This window comes from Sebastes umbrosus, chromosome 14 (assembly GCF_015220745.1).
Source record: "Sebastes umbrosus isolate fSebUmb1 chromosome 14, fSebUmb1.pri, whole genome shotgun sequence".
NCBI classification, from domain to species: domain Eukaryota; kingdom Metazoa; phylum Chordata; class Actinopteri; order Perciformes; family Sebastidae; genus Sebastes; species Sebastes umbrosus.
The window spans coordinates 16,159,058-16,171,852 of NC_051282.1; the positions used below are offsets into that span (position 1 = coordinate 16,159,058).

At 43.7% G+C, this 12,795-nt stretch overlaps 1 protein-coding gene across 3 annotated transcripts in view; it reads left to right on the plus strand.

Annotated features, from left to right (window-relative positions):
* Positions 1-12,795, plus strand: part of LOC119501436 (RNA binding protein fox-1 homolog 3-like) — a 466,701-nt gene that overhangs the window by 149,135 nt on the left and 304,771 nt on the right. Inside the window, exons 2-3 of one of the 3 annotated variants that reach the window (XM_037791781.1) lie at positions 1,028-1,034; positions 12,604-12,609. The exons of the other annotated variants lie outside the window; for them this stretch is intronic. The gene's annotated coding sequence lies outside the window, so the exon portion shown is untranslated. The remainder of the gene's footprint in view (positions 1-1,027; positions 1,035-12,603; positions 12,610-12,795) is intronic. 3 annotated transcript variants of the gene reach the window in all.

The following is a 12,795-nucleotide window of genomic DNA, read 5'->3' on the forward strand; positions in this document are numbered from 1 at the left end:
GCTAGAAAACAAACAAACAATAAAAACTAAAAAATGGACCTCACGAAATGGATGTTATACACAAAGCACGACAGTGCAACAGGTGAAAACAGCTGTTAGTTATACAGTGCGAGCTTGTAAAGGATGCTCCAGTCCACAGTCTTTCAGCTCTGTGGCTTTGTAAAAACAAAAATGAGTATGGTAATTAATACAGTAACACATTCTCTGCAATGTATTTGCATTAATTGGCTGAATGAAAAAAGAGGTTGTTAGAGTTGAGGTATGCACCAGCCACTGTGACAAAAAAAAAGTCCCGCTGCATATTTATGTGAGCATCATACATCTCCGGATCCCCGACAACACCGACGTAAGGACACGCGGTGGAGGAAAGGCGACTCTCGGATGTCATAATGAGTCTGGACAGAATCAATAGACATCAACGGTATGATTGATTACGACCCAGAGCTCCGTGCATCTCAGTTGCGATCCACTTATAGTAAGATACACATTAGCATGTCTTCTTTAACGAAGGAACAAAAACAAGGCACGCCCTCGGGGGACTGTTGTCTAATTTTTTTCACGTCGCGCTTGATTGGGCTCTGTGGCGTCCTAGTAGCCCATTCCAGTCACCATCAACTAACTGCTGTACTCTGGGGCCTCCAGACCTGACTTAATCAGACCAGCTATACATAAATAGCAGGCCAGCCATATGGTGACGGCTGTTCCTCATTACATCGGTTCTTTAAAATGACTAGCGAGCAGCTATCTTCAGTCCAGCTGGGTTTAAAACACAAGATAAACAGCTGCATCGGCCTACTGTGTAGTGTGTTCATATGTCCTGTGTACATGGTGAAGTAGCCTCGGGCAATGCAGCTTTTACCATATGCATTGGCCTCTATGTCAGTGCGGGGCTGAATTCACAACATGTAATTTAGTCATACGAGCACACGTTTGTCAAGCAGGTCAGTGAGGAAGAAATGCATCGGCGCTGCTGGCTGTGAAGTTGGTGGGAGGGAAATCTATAAATATTTGCCGTATATTGTGTCAGAAGCAGTGTAATTGTAGCCCATTAAATCAGCAGGGTGTCCGGTGGGCTAGCTCTGATGAAACACCACTCTGCCTCTGCCTCCACCATCCACAGCAGGGTCAGCAGGCTGGGGATCACCAAGATGATTTAAGGCCCGCGTTGCTGGTTAATAGTTAATGAGAGTGAGTCGTTCACAGGCTCTGGATGGTTCCCAAGGTCCGGGCAGCTCAGGGGCAGCAGCCTCATAGCCACTCAGGGCTGGAATTGAGAGGCAACGGAGAGGTCTAATCACTTTGTTAAATAAAGATGGCCTTTTGCTCACCCTCTGCAGATACACACAATAAGATAGAAAACAAACACACCTACACGCTCCTGTGCTCGCGTTCCCTGCCTCATCTCCCGGCCTGTCCCGGAGCCAGATTTACAGCTGTCCCCGTCGCCTCTGCAACTTGTTCCCCCTGAATTTTTTTTTGTCCTGTAGTTCATCATTTTTCCATTTTTCAGGCCCGCACACGTCGAGCCATAATTCAGGATCGCCGGATAACTTGTCACTCGGCCATTTCCCGGGGAAAAATAAAAAGGGGCTGTGTTCAGGGGGTGGGGATAAAAACCCGAGGCTTTTACACACAGACGCTTACAAGGGTGACCCTCCATCCATAACTACAGCTGGGAGGAGTGATAAGTGAGAGAGAATCAAGGGCGCATTAGTCTACAGAGAGGAAAAAGCGCACCTACGGTAGGAAGCCATTATTACTACAGGTGTTTTGCTAATGCATAAAGTGGCCATTATCTGAGCACGGCTGCCACACTTCTCCCTTTGGTTCAGAGGTGTTTATTGGTTTATTAGGATCCACACTGACTTCACTGCACCAATTTAATGCAATGGAATTGAAATAGAGCAAGTCGTTGTCTGCAGGAGCAGAGAGAACACGTCATGTAGCCCCGTTAATGTTCTTTCGTTATGGGAGAGGATTTAGACGCCTGTGTGTCCTGCGCAGGTTGACAATGAATTATATTCAGCCAGCATCTTTTTCCTTATGTTCCGTGTGAATCTGTGCATACGGCATCATGCAACCAGCTTTTGTGTGTCTGTACCTCGTTGGCTGTGAGAAAAGACAGAGATTGGGTGAGAGCTGCAGAGAGACTCTCCAGGGTTTAGAGAGAATGCTCATTAAGGCCTCCTATAGCACAGCCAGCTCATTCCTCACAGTCCCAGCGGCCGGCTCTACTACGCTCTGCTTCCTCACCACATCCTCTCCCCTCTCTTTATCTGCTGTCCTCTATTTCTGTCTCCTCCTCTTTCTGTCTCCTTCCCTGTCGGTGTCTCACCCGCTTCCTCTCGCTCGGTCTTCCACCTGCCATTTGGAAACTCAAGCAGCAGATGTTTTGACTGTTCGGTAGACGGCGATGTGACGGCTCCGCACGTTAGCAAATTAGAAACACAGCAAAGACAGTCTGGCTTGAATTTAACTTGAAACGGAGTGTGTAGTTGTCTTTACCTGATTTGCATTATTTTGTGTAATTTGGCTGTACATATTTTTTTTTTTTCAGGGGTTGGCTCTCGATGCTGAAAACAACAAATGACAGCTGGTTATAACTGATTTAGACTTTTTTTTAAAGGCAAATCCTTCACATCAGTATATGCACACTTATAGGTCTTCAATGTCTTTTTGAGTGGTGAGGGCGGAGGTGTTGAACAGGTGGAGCCATCCCTGGTGAGCCCCGCTCTGAATCTCTAAAAGCTCTCTGCTGTTTAAGAGACAGTTTTATATTTAACTCGCCCGTTTTTGAATCTTCACTCCTCTGCTCGTCTCACAATTAGGGATAGAACACTCTTCTCTGTTTCTGCCTCATTTCCTGGTTTGAAGTTAATGAGGTTACTGTATTATTGCAGAAATATCTCATCCACCGGCTTTAAAAGGATAGCGCTGGTGTTATTTTATCTTTTTTTTATTTTATAAACAAATCCCCTGAAGAGAGCGAAACCAACATTGAGTTTATCCCGCTATCTGGTACAGATAATACCTCCACACTGCAGAGATCTGTCTGTCCAGAAATCATTAAAAACACACAAAATAAACAAACTATTGCACTTGAATAACATATTACTTCATTATGAACATAGAAAATGCAAGCGCAAGTTAAAAAGCTAAGAGAAATGAATTACACTGGTCGTCTTCATCGTAGTGAATGTCACATGTTGTGTTGAGTTCTTAATACTTGTTAGGTTGAGATACATTAAGCATTAAACATCTTGTTGGGAGAATTAGGGATGTCACGATCCTAGAAATGTATTAGTCGATACCAATTCCAGTGAAATTCCACAATTCTTGATACCCAATTTGATACCACAGAAAAAAACAAAGTAAAGCAATTAATCCATTGTACTTACATACTTAACATACACTCCTTTATTACCGTTTGCATACTGGTATTTGTGTGCAAGTTAAACAGGTCATAATTCTCTCTATTATTTATGTTATATTGCTGTGAAAACATTGCCTTCAAACAACTGGATTTATTCAAATTTCTCACCAAAAAACTACAATTACAAGATTACATTTGAACACATCATGATAACATTAGAATTTACCTTCGCCCAATACTCAATTCTTAATATATAACTACTACTATACAATACTTTTTTTACTGAATAGAGCTTCAACGCATCATAATTTAAATCAATGCCACCTCCCGTGTTGAAATCGGCAGGACGAGAGCTAGTTAACGTTACGCCGTTAGCAGGCGGTAAGCAGCACAGTCCTGCACGGAGCTAACAGATAACATTAACTAGCTCCTGTCCTGTCAATTTCAATGCAGACTTGTTGTTCACAATGTAGCATTATCAGGGAAAAATAGGGTGCCAATGTTGAGTTTACTGCGTCCTAAACACATTTTCTATCGTCCCCGTTTTTAGTATTTTGGCATCGACTTGGTATCGAAGTTCTCTCTCTCTAAGGAGAATAAACGCATTGTTTTGGTTTTGTCATGAAAAACACAGCAGGTTGTATCCTTTAATGTCGATTTCTGTGATACCATAATTTCATTTAGTTGGTAAAGCCTATACTTTGCCAGCCTCCCCTGCATACGCTTCGATATGCAAGCAAACCAGTAGTCTGTGTGAGTGTGTGTGGTTGTGCGTGGCTGGGTGGGTTTGGGTGTATTTGCGTGCTCGTGTGTACCGATGAGTGTTAGCGACGTTATCTGTCACGCAGACAGGCGACCCGCTGTCGGCTTGATTACTGTTGGCCAGCCAAACGCTTGACCCGCAAGCGGTCGAGGCCCCGGCGGTGGCAGCAGTGGGAGCATTATCCACCTCCACCCCTGCCTGTGTATAATGGCCGCACCGTGTGATCGATGGCCTGTGTACCTGTGGAGCCCAGCAGCTACAAAGCCAGACACACACACACACGTCTACAACCAACCCGGCTCTCATAAAGGCCAGGAGACGCACAGTGCTCCTCAGGAAACACCTCCAAGTCACACCCTGACACATGGATCCATTATACAGGCTTGACTAGAAGTATGCTATATTCATCATCTTGTCCAAATACACACTGCAGTCTCCGTGCTGAAATGCCTGGATGCCAAATAATTCACCAATGTAACAGCTGCTTTATGCATTTTCTTTTTGCTTTAAATTTATTTTCAAGGTTTTTCAGATAACAGTGTTTACGGATTATAAAAAAGAATCCCTGTATTACCAAACTTTACTGTCGAATTCAAAGTATTTTTTCTATCTTGTAGCAAATCAACACATTCTCACTCTCAACTTGTCAAATACTGCTGCTTGGTCAGTGGCTCTACGCTTCAAATTATGACGCTCTAGGTACCCCTCTAGCGTTTTGGACTCAGGGACAGCATGTCAGTTTCAGTTCGTCACATGCACAGTGTCTTTTTACAATGTAGGTTTGTAATAGTAGTTAGTTTTTAGGTTTACTTTTGCAACAAAACTACTTGGTTAGGCTTAGGAAAAGATTGTGCTTTGGGTTAAAATAAGTACATTTGTTACATAGAATAAGTATGTGTTTTTACATAACTGGCATTAGTTAAGTACGTAAATTACGTAACACACTCACTCACTCCTCTTCATCCCCTATGGGACATAAGGCTTCAATGAGCTCTCTCCATTGCATTCGGTCCTTGGCAGCATGTTGGGCCTCTCCCCATGACAGGTTCATCTTGTCCAGCTCCTGTATCACAGTTCTGCGCAAGGTGGATTTGGGCATCCCGGGTTTTCTTTTGCCTGGTGGTGTCCATCTTAAGGCGACTCTCGGGATCCGGTCCTGCTCCATTCTCAGAACATGGCCTAGCCATCTCAGACGTCTGTGTGTAATATTTCCTTGATGATGCTCCATCTACTGTTTTTTTTTTTTTTGTACAGTTGGTGGTTGGAGATTTTGTTTGGCCAAAAGATCTGGCATATTTGTCTGAGGCATCCATTGTGAAAAACTTCCACTCTCCTCATATCGGTTTTTGATCACTCGCCAACTCTCTGAGCCATATAGCAGAGCTCTAGCTCTTTATACTACGTTATTTGCTCTGACCATCTAATAATGATGCAGATGGGTTTACATTGGAGTTAGTTGAAAGCGTGGTGCGTCTCATACAGATGCTAAAGGCTGCGTCGGTATCAAGATGCCAAGGTGCACTGACCGAGCATCGGTATTTGACGAATTAGGAGTGAGACCGTGTTGTCCAAATACACTGCACCCTCAACGCCAAACTAACAAATTGGTACATATTAGTCAAACACCAACATATTTGCACGTATAACAGCTACTTTATACATTTTTGGCATTGCTTTTGAAAATATTGAGAGAGACTTTCACAGTCTGTACAGATAGTAAAAGTCATTCCTGTGCTATCGAACTTTCCTGATTCATAATATACACTGTAAAAAACAAAATTGTAAAATAACGGAAAAATACTGTCCGTTAATCAACATAAATAAACTGTAAAAAAAAACAGTAATCATCTTTATATAATTAGCCTTTATTACTGTAATTTTACAAGAAATATTTTACTTTTAACATATATTTATTGTTAGAATAGTCATACACTGTAAATCTAAGACCATTTACGTATAAATCACAAATGAAACATGTCATTTTACATTGCAAAAGCCCAAATTTACATTAACTCTCAGTAGTTTTGCAAAAAAAATCTGTATTTTTACAAGAAATATTTTTAGAATTCCATGAAATCCTTTTCTTCTAACATAAATTAATTGTTAAAATAGAGTCATAAACCTCTAAAAAACAGAATAATTATCTTTAAAAATGATCAAGAAAAGCTTAAATACAGATAATTACGATTGTGATTCCAAAAAATACTGTTAATCTAAGACCATTTACATATAAATCACAAATGAAACATGTAATTTTTACATTTGTTTCTGTCATTTTGAAATACAGACAAAAAATGTAAAATTTCTTGAAAAAAACTCTAAAATATTTTTGTTTTTTTACAGTGTAGGTTTGACTAGATGTATGCCGAATTGCCTGGATGCTGGATTGTTCACTTGTTGACCGTGTCTTTGTGCATTTCTGGTTGCTTTTAAAAATAATTTCATATAAATAGCATATTCATCATTCTGCACACTTGCACTGCACCATCAGTGCTGACTTGCCTGAATGCTTAATTGTCCGAATGAGTTTTTCACCTGTCCAGCAGTTACTTAATGCATTTTTTCCTTTGCTTTAGAAAAATATCGACTTGAGGCTTTCACATAAACAGTATGCTCTTATTGTAAAAAGCATTCCTGTGTTATCAAGCATCCTAGTTTGACTGTACAGACTGTACACACGTTATGCCTGACTTTATGAATGCAGCAGAGGAATACAATCTTGCAAGTTTAACACATTTAGATGTCTTTAGTCTTTAGTTGTGCTCCACAGATTGAGGGATTTTACTTTCCTTTAACTTGTTACGTTTCAGATTGTAGGGACGCTGCTTATCACACATCCATAAGTAGGATAGTAATCCTAGAAAGCTGTACGTATGGCGCTATATATATACATTATATCCCCCGGTGCACACCTGTGTTCCCTATACCGTCCTGTTCCTGTCCGTCTCCTCCATAAACAAAATCCCTCCTGCTTGATCTTTTCAAAACTCTCCGTTTGTCCTTTGGAGAGCCAAGGTTACCATGTCCATCGCTCCCTCCCGCCACAGCAGAGATCTGTCAACAAACTTCTGAAGACTTTCTCACTTGGCAAACTTAAAGAGGAGCGGGGTTGTCCCAGGAGGTAATCAAGCTCCTTCTCCCGCAACCGGTATCTTTAAACAGAATAGATAAAGGAGGAGCGGGTCATGCAGTAGAGCTCAGGTACTCGGCAGGAAAAGTTCAGTGTATTGATGTGCTGCAAAGGGCTGCTGCTTCACAGAGAGAGGAGCCCGTCAGACCCCAGGCTTGATACCTGCACAGGTAGCCCAAAGGGAGCTAGGTTAGTGCCCAGAGAAATTGACTTGCTGAAAAAAAGATTACTCCCTCTTTCAATCTTTTTCTTATAACCCACACGAACCCTCTTTCACTCTAAACTTTTGTGGAAAAGAGTATAAAAAACACATGGATAAATGACTGTCTTCTTCACTGGAGACTAATGATCCACTGGTGTCTTTCAGTCTTGGCACTGAGAGTGGAGAAGAGCTTTGATGATGGAGGATTGCGGCTGACAGATAAAAGCTGGATGCCCCCCCCCCCCTCCCCTCGAGATGCTCCCCATCTCTCATACTACTTAGTTATGTGCTATTGCTATGGTAACCCATTGTTATGTCGTCTTTGACACCAAAGTTCAAGCTGAAGGCAGAGGAGCCCGGTACGAATCAAGGTTGCCTCTCGCTCTGTATCTGTTAGTCTGCCTACCTCGTCTCGTCTGTCTTTGTCTCCGTTCCGCTGTTTCTGTCTGGATCCGTTCATCATACAGAATGCATTTTTTGTAACGTGAGTGGCGTGCCATTGAAAGGCATCTTTTTCTATTGACGCTCTCTGTTTCTATAACATGAGTTTAAGGTTCCTTGTGTTAGTCTTCCTATTTAGGTCTTCATATAATCACCTGCATCTTTCCTGACATACTTCTTATATATACCAGACATCCAGTGGCACAATTACAAAAGGAAAGGTCACAATAATGAGTGCTACATGTATATAAAACTCTGCAAAGCTCTCACTGATCTTTGTGTTCCCTGCACTGACTTCCTTACCTTCCTCTCCACTTGACTTTGTCTTCAATAAAACTGCTTTAAAGCTGCCTTTGTGCAAATGCATCTGCATTATTTACTAAATTGCTGTTCTGAGCTATTAAAGGGTAGAAAGAACCTGAACTCCCTGAGAAAATGTGACTGTTTTCAAGCCCATTTCCCTCTCCTTCCCCACTCCCCACTTTTTTCCATCCGAGCACAATTTGATTTGACTTGATTTGATTTGAGCCCTGCCACTTTCAGTTTGAATAAGGTAACCAAGAGTTATTTGCTAGGAGAGACAAGGGCCTCACCGGCCGGGAGGTTTTGATGAATTTTCACACTGCTTAAAAATTCAAACTTTGCTTTATTCAAATGTAACACATGACTACAAAGACCTGGTGTTTGATGAGGTGTATGAGATGTAAATGTCGAATGGAGCCTCTCCACTTATCTGCCCCGCAGAGGAAGGTGCCCGGCATCGTAATCATCTGATCTGAATGGATTCAAAGTGTGCTCCTTTATGTGAATGAGTGCTGCTCCATTGCTTTGACGGGGGAGCCGTACAGTAGCATCCCCCGGGGGCTCGGTGGATCAGATGGAGCCGGCTGGGAGATGTGTGCAGCAGCTTCTCAGGGATCTCAGATGTAGAGTACACTTATTTTTTTCCAGGCATCTATTTTTCCTAAAGGAGGAACACTTCAAATCCCAGATTCCCACTACATTCATGCTGATTTTACCAGCGTCACCCTAAAAAAATCAACTTGTTCGTGTTCCGTTTACTGCTACAGTCGATCGCTTTTATTTCAGTCACACTGAGATTTTTTTTCTTTCTTTTATCATGTAGCCACTCTTATTTTAACCTTTGCACTCCTTATTGTCAGTGTTTGCAATTTAGTCGCTTGGAATTAATGCATTCTTGTCTGTATAGTAAACCACTCTGGATGAGAGTGTCAGCTAAATGTCTATGATGTGTGAATGCGAGACCTCCTGTGTACAGCTCCATATCTGACTGTGCATAACCATCATCAGCTCTAGTAGGGAACCACATCAACTCCTTTCATTCAGTCTACAAAGTGCCCCACTGTTCAATATATCTGCAACCACTCTACAGTTCCATTCATGGCTGCACAATTCTCTATTGAATTAATGAAAAAACAGTAAAACCTAATAAAATATCAGAGCTTAGATCGGAGCGATTGAACAGCAGATGTTTAGCAGCACAGCAGATGTTCTCATATCATCAGCAGTGAGAGGGCTGCATACAGTAGTTATTTGCTTTTACAGTAGCTCATGGATAAGTGCGTGTCTACCTCTGCATGTGGCCGTGCCTCTGCAAGGCCGTGCATCTGTCTGGGGGCAAGCTAAGCTCAACCTTAAACACTTTGTGTGAGTGCATGAGCATGCACAGGCTTGTATTTGTTGGTGTGTATTTGTGTGTGAGCCCCTGAATCAAGCTGCTCACTGCCTGCCTGTCTCTTGTCCCCTCCAGAGGGTCATTCAGCGCCTCTCCCAGCTTCTAATCCCGTCTGTCCGGGGGAGATAGAGGGGAGCGGACGGCCGCGGCGCACCCGGGGCGCCGCAAACACAATCACCAGCCTTTCACAGACACTTAACGGGGCTTTGCGCTTGTTCAACAAGGCAAAACGCGGCAGGAGGGATCAATTTAATACAAGGCCTGACTCAAATGGAAAGAGGGTAAATAAATAAGCAATGACAGCGAGGACTGTTGCACAATTTGTGTAGTGGCTGTCCACTTTCTCTCAGTCTCTCCTCTGTGGCTTTTCGCCGCGGCACCTATATGAATCCATTTCCTGCCTCGGCAGCATATGGGGGACGAGCTGAGAAAAGAGCAACCCTGGCTCCTCTCTCTCATCAGGGTGTGTTATTTTAATAAATCACTTCTGCCATTGCTTGGTACATTAATTCCCCGGGCCCAGAGGGCTGTGTTGCCACTAGCAGCGATCTGCATGAGGCGCTAAATGATGTGGGGGATCCCCCGGTGAGAGAACAGAGGCTCTGTGAATCTTCCCTCCATCTCAGCCTTGTCGGTTTGGCTCTCACCCTGGGCTGGCCCAGCTCTCAGCAGACATCATAATCAGAAGAGAGCCAAGGCCTCATCGCGTCGCACATACCAATGAGACGCACATATAGCCAGGAGGGAAGTCACCTGACACCTCGCTCTGCAGACACAGTAGCCCCTCGCGTGCCTTCATTACGCTTCCTCACTCTGGGGCTTTATCATACGATGCATGTACACTGGAATATGTGTGGCGTGCACACTGTGGTTTCTCTTGGGGAGATGCTCCTTTTCAGTGTAATCCAAAGACAACAAGTCTCACAGCAGTTTAACCTACATCTTCTTTCACCTCTCAGTTTTGCAGAAACGTTCCACTCGTCAAAACGGAATTCCATTACGTCGTCGCGTGCCGAGACGATCGTAGCCCTCTCAATGAGCCACGTGTCTGCAGGTGGCGGCGTGGTGCATAAACACTACGTAGATGTGGCTGTTTTACATGGCTGTTTGATTAAATCCAGCGCAGTGTGACTGCACAGAGGCAGGTGGTAGGAGTAGTGGTAACACTGGCACTCGTAGTGTTGATGGGAGTGATGTGAATGTATTTCTCCACTGGGGGCTCCCAGACACCCCTTTTTTTCCCCTCCCAACATCTTGACGCATCACAGACTGGCTTGCAGTTATTTTCCTTTTCTTTATACATCATAACTCCTTAGACAGAGGTGAGGTTGCCATTGGTATGCACAGACAACACCGGCGGATTCACCACCCAGAATACCGCTGGGAGATTATACCCTTCCCGCTCCACGCAGCAGGGATTCGGCCACCGTAAATAGAGCGCTTGGGAGTGTGCGGTGTGCCCGGAATGACAGAGCACCGCGGCAGCTGAGCACGCCAGCCAGACGCCGAGCACAAACTCAAGGACTGCCGCAAATACAGTAATCTCTCATGCTTTCGGTTGTGGTTTTTAGCTTTTCCTACGGGGACGCAGGAATCGTTGCGCCGGAGATCCGTCTGGCCGATTGTCAGTGTGCGACTGTTGGGGCATGCAGGACATAAACTACAAACAAAATCTGTTGGACTTCAGAAGAGATATATCACATGAGAAGGCAGGGAGAAAATGACTTTGGTAGAGAGTTGTTCGCACAGAAACCCTGCCGTCTACATGTGTCATCCGTTATGTTAAAGCTACTGCAAGAATTCAGCCCTAATCAGAGTTTACAGACGAGAAAATTGGCCCCATTTATTTGCTTTTTGCTCAAACATTAAGCTAGTTTATCAATAAATTATTCATTGTCTGTTGATATCAAATCTTCTCAGGGACGGAGCACAAGTTGTAGCTGCGGTTCAGCATGCAGATCAAATCATAAATGAAAAGCAGGAGTTCCTCTGAAGGGCTTCTATAGTATTGGAGGCAAAACCTGAATGACAGCGAGAGAGGTAATCTGAACGAGTATAATGACTTGCTGTTGCTATGGTGTGCAATGACACTCAGTGGAAACAAGACGCAGCACAGTGAAATTCTAGATGAGAGGCACTTTTGCGTGTTTTAACAACAAGCCCAGCTACCTATGACAATATGAATGGGTAAATGATGCAAGTCTATACCCAAACATTTTTTTTTTTAACAAGTTATTTCAAGTTTAATTAAAACATTTTCAGTTTTCATCATCGAGCTTTATCAGCTTCTGTTTTTTTTGCACATTTCCATTTGTCTCACTTGCACATACTCTGACCCATTAAAACTGCATCTGTGCATTTGACTTAATATGGACACGGAGGGCTGTCTTAATTAATAAGCAGGCATCCACCAAACTAATCTGCCTGTGTTGTGAAGTCTGTCCTTTCCATTAAGTGGGACTCACATTATCTCCTAATCAAATTAGTCACTTAATTGTGGCCCTCCCTTGATGGATCCCATGAAAAAAGGAGCGCCGTGTTTGCTGGAGGGGGATGTGTGAAGATGGAACACGGCTGTTTCATTACGATATGAATTTTTTAATAACCAAAGCGTTCGCTGTCATCTCATTGCTTTGAACCTTCGCAAAGGGTGAAGTTGAATTTGACATTTTATCCCACTCTCACAGTTGAGTGTCTAGCTGGTGTGTTGGGGCTAAGTACCTAGCCCAAGGCCACTACCCAATTGGCCAACAGGGGATTGACCCCTGTCATCCACTGATCACTAGTCTGCTTTCTTAATCACTTCCCCACACCGCCTGCCGCACTACCTGATCTTAGTCAATACATTAGCTCCTTCAGCGCTGATAGAACTGCTATTCCCAGAGTCATGATTAAGGAGGGGAAACCTTATGTGACCAGAGACGCCCGCTCTGTCCATCCTCGGCAGATTGGCCCCCGGGAGCTCACGTTTTAAGGCTACCCCTGCAGCAATAGGTAGGTTGTGGTGGCCGGCGTCCATAGGGGGGGAAACCCCCGGGCGTCTGATGAATGGCGGCATGTGCGGTCGTTTGTCCCGCTGATGGAGTTTTATCCCCTGCCCTTTCAGAGCGGCCAGACAATAAAGAGAGCCACAGCCAAGCGTGACAGGTTAACCCAACAGTAATAGAATACCCTTAATAGTCTGGCTTGA